The sequence below is a fragment of the Amblyomma americanum genome, chromosome 8 (assembly GCF_052857255.1).
Source record: "Amblyomma americanum isolate KBUSLIRL-KWMA chromosome 8, ASM5285725v1, whole genome shotgun sequence".
Lineage (NCBI taxonomy): Eukaryota > Metazoa > Arthropoda > Arachnida > Ixodida > Ixodidae > Amblyomma > Amblyomma americanum.
This window is the reverse complement of record NC_135504.1, coordinates 40,936,977-40,941,297: the sequence shown is the minus strand read 5'-3', so window position 1 is coordinate 40,941,297 and position 4,321 is coordinate 40,936,977.

The following is a 4,321-nucleotide window of genomic DNA, read 5'->3' as shown; positions in this document are numbered from 1 at the left end:
GTCGCTCGCGGCTGCGCTCTTCGCCGGAGGGGCGATGACGCGACGGAGAGAGAGGCTCCCGTACTCGTCCCGTCCGGCCTTCGGAGTATATATCCCTTGCCCTAGCGCGGGCGAACATTCGCTCGGAACCTTGCTGGTGAGTCGGACGACCTCGATTCATTAGCGTAACTTGTTGCTAGCTGGCGTTACTGTTGCCGTAGCAATAAATGCCTGTTTGTGTCAGCCAATGTGTCGTTCATTTGTTCCCCCAGAGCAAGGCCCGCCGTGGTTGGCGTGCGCTCGGTAGCGTACGCGATCACGGGGTGGGGACCGGGCGGCTTTGAACCGTGTCAGCCGCCATTGAGTGGGGAGAACGTATTTATCTCCCCATTCAACCCCACAACCTGTGACTCCAACTACGATCGCATGTTTCTTACGCGGTCTCGTCGTTTCAATGGTAACTTCGCATAATTTCAGCGGACATTATGTGAAAAGTTTCCAGCAATGAACTCTTAAGATCAGTATTCTTAACCGACTGCCACGTTCGGAACAACCTTTTGCGTGTAACGCTTGTGACGAAACAGAAGGCATATTTCTGTCATATGCGCAGCCCGTAGACAGCTGCTCGAAGCCCTAGCAGAGTGCGCCAATCATTTTGTACTAAATGTTGCCCTTTGTTCTGCTTGGACACACTGTTAGGCCTGTTCATTATTTCGTGTATGTGGAGACCACCACCGCCCAAACTTACCACAAATTATGAGTGTCCATCTGATGCTAACAAAATTTATCCATGCAAAAACGAGTTGAGTAAAGAAGGGAAGGCTTGAAGAAGGGGAGAAGGCAGTCCTCGGGGAGCGACATGAAACTTAGTACGGCACACCATGTATTAGCATGACTGCAATTCGCTAGCTAACTGGTCGCCCGTGTGCCATTTATATAAAAAGCCCGATTGGAAAATGTCTGTTGGTTTGAGTCGGTCAGCAAATAGGATTATAGCACACTCACTTTGGCTTTGTAGGATTAACAACTTAAAAAGCGACTCAGGCTATGAGTGACGCCGTTGTGGAATGCACATGATAGTTTTGATCCCCTGGGTTTTTTTAACGTGCACTTCGACGGCACGGCACACGCAAGTCGCGGGTTCGACCCCGCCCGCGGCGGTCACATTTCTATGAAGGCGAAGTGCTTGGCACCCGTGTACTGTGAAATGTCAGTGCACGTTGACACCAGGTGGTCGAAATTACCCGGAGCTCTCCACTACGGCGCCGCTCATGGCCTAGGTCGCTCTAAGATGTTATTCTTATAAATCCAAACCAAATGTGCCATAATCCTATGCTGACCCATTCAAACCTATACACATTTTTCAGTAGGGAAGGATTGCCGTTACACCTTTCGCAGGCTTTGTCAGACGCCTTTTGTTTACAGCGAGAGCTATATACCCCTCGTTCAGTGAAATCATGTCATCGGCGTCGTCCGCGCTTTTCCCCTAGCTGCGCCTGTAAGGCCGCACGGCCGCATTACAGCAGATACCTTTAGCTTAGCGCGTACCGCTAGTTCTTACCGCGTCCCGCCACTGCGCACGCGCTGGTTGGTCCTCAGGCGAAAGGCGCGCGAGCTGTTGACGGAAACGTGGCGCCATCTGGCGCCAACAGGGCAATCTGCGCATGCGCTGCGGTGGCTCAGGTTATATTGATCTATGATATCGTTCGTGGCCGTGCCCCATAATCTGGCTCACGTTGCTTACGCCTACCCTGCACCGATAGCTGCGTACACGTAATGCTTAGTTCTCCACTAGCCTACTCCTACTCTCTGAGAAAAACTATTCGCGGGTGTTTACCCATTTCGCTGTTCTGAGTTTATCGACACAGATGCAACCAACATTCCCACACCATTACCCAGAGTTACAAAACATTGACTGGTGCCAGCATTTTGCGCCACCTCAGCTATCTCTGAAGTTCGCATTACACAAAAGACAAACGTCGGGAGAATGTCTTTACAGATAATTTAGAACCCCCAGTCAGGGCCAGCCCGGTTAACTAGAACAAAAGATTTAATAGTTGAAGACTTGGCCAGAGTACAGAAAATAAAGGTGACCGGAATCACAGTGTGCGACGGAGTGTCTTTTTTTATTTTTCTATCGTCAACCAGGCGTTACCTGGCTCGGAGACCCAGACTGCACCCCTCGTAACAAAACCTGCGACTTACTTTTAAACATTTCCGTATATTTTTCACCACTATTCACTTTTACCACCAAATTATGAATAAATGCTTCCCATAGCTACTTCTCTTCAAGCACGAGATGTAATACTTATTCCGTGTCATGTCTTATTTCATTTGCGACTTGCCGAGTGAGACTGGAAATACCCACACTGTGAGAAAGTTGGCCTGGAGCACTCTGTCGGACGAGATAATTCGTCATTTCTGCTATGTTATGTGGTTTTCTTAGTTAAAAAGAAAGAAAAGCAAATTTGAGAAAGTTGAAGAGCAAATTTATGTTGCGTCAGCAACACCGCCGCTCGGATCGTAACTCATTCCTTAGGCATCTTATTCGTCCAATTATTTTCCTCGCGAGACGGCGACCATGGAAATCCTTGGCGCCAGTTGCTAGGCACATTCTGTATACTACATGCAACCTCAAACTTTCTAACTGACAGCGAATGGTGTGACCGGACCAAGAAAGGCTGAAGTGCATGGTAGGGAGTGCACTCCCAGCTCCATCTCTGGTTTCGACGCAAGACTAAGACGCAGGTTTGTTTCATTGGAAAGATTCAACACGGAATTTTTCTCTATTTCTAGGAAACAGGGAGTGCAGGATCTGAGCGGCAGTCCGGGTGCAACGCTCGTGGAGATCGGCGTAGGCTTCACGTCTCCAGCGTCGAGCTGCTGATCCATCCGCATCAGCTTCGCCAGCGGCCCTCCGTCGTCATCGAACAGCACATCCAACGAACCATCATCCGGGCCTTCGTCGCCTCTCCGTTTGTCGTCGCTCTGTTTGTCGACGCATGGCCGTTGGACGATTTGTCCCAGCAAGCAGCAGCTCGACGCTGGAGACGTGAAGCCTACGCCGATCTCCACGAGCGTTGCACCCGGACTGCCGCTCAGATCCTGCACTCCCTATTTCCTAGAAATAGAGGAAAATTCCGTATTGAACCTTTCCAATGAAACAAACCTGCGACTTAGTCTTGCGTCGAAACCAGAGATGGAGGTGGGAGTGCACTCCCAACCATGCGGTTCAACCTTTCTTCGTCCGGTCACATTATTCACTGTCAGTTAGAATGTTCGAGGTTGCATATAGTATACACAATGGCCCGAGCAACTGGTGCCAAGGATTTAAAGCCAAAATTGGCATGCGTGGCATTATAGAATGAAACAAGTCTTTCGGCTGCTCACCATGATCAAGCACAAAATGTCCAACATCCTAACAAGTCTTAAGGCAAAACCATTGAATGTTCTAATATCTTTTTTATGTATTCTTGCTATGAATATACTCATTATGACACTCCAAGCCCTTTAACACTGTTCAATAAAATTATCTCAAAGCACTGTTCACTCAGTTTCTTTTATTGTTATCAGCTCCACACTACCGTTCCAAGGAACAGTTTCTTAAAGCGGTCAATAAAGACAACTGCATCCCAATTTTATTCTCAGCATAATTCGACTGTTTGGCTTTGTTTAGCTCTTTTAATGCGACCGAAGCGCCGGCCTAGTGCTCTTAGTATCCGCCTCGTATGCGGAAGGTACGCGGTTCGATTCCCATTGCATCGTGTAACCACCGGTCCTCTAATGCGACCTCTCCTCTAATGGTGCAAGCGTTGCGCTGGCCTGTTGCTGAGGTTCATTTCGAACGCTCCCCAACCCCCTCCCCTTGCTTAGGAAACCTTCAGATTCCGTCGTTCTCTAGGCCTCATGAAACTCCTTGACGCTCGACCACCTTTACCGTTTCCTCACTGTGGCTTCAATCACATGCTCCCGCTGAGGTCATTTTGTCCTCTTAACATCAACTCACGAAGCTGGGTTGCCGTGCCCCTAATATTTTCTTTGTTTCAGTGGGCTTTGTATCTGAGTTGAGCAGTGATGTTGGCTTCGTATGTGGACGCTCCGTCATGGTTCAAGATGGTCTCGAGTATACCCGTTCTTAGCCGGCATGTTTTGAAGCTTACCGAGGACTTTTGGTTGTCGCTCCAAAGGAACAGTCGCGATATGACCGCATTGGCTAAAGTTTAGGCGCTGCCATCTTCTTCGCATATCTTTGGGACTGCCTCAGTTTTCTGGATGAATCTTCGTCGACTAAAATCTGTGCGAAGCACCTCTGTACAGTTTTCGCAGTCTAATGTGAATGTAC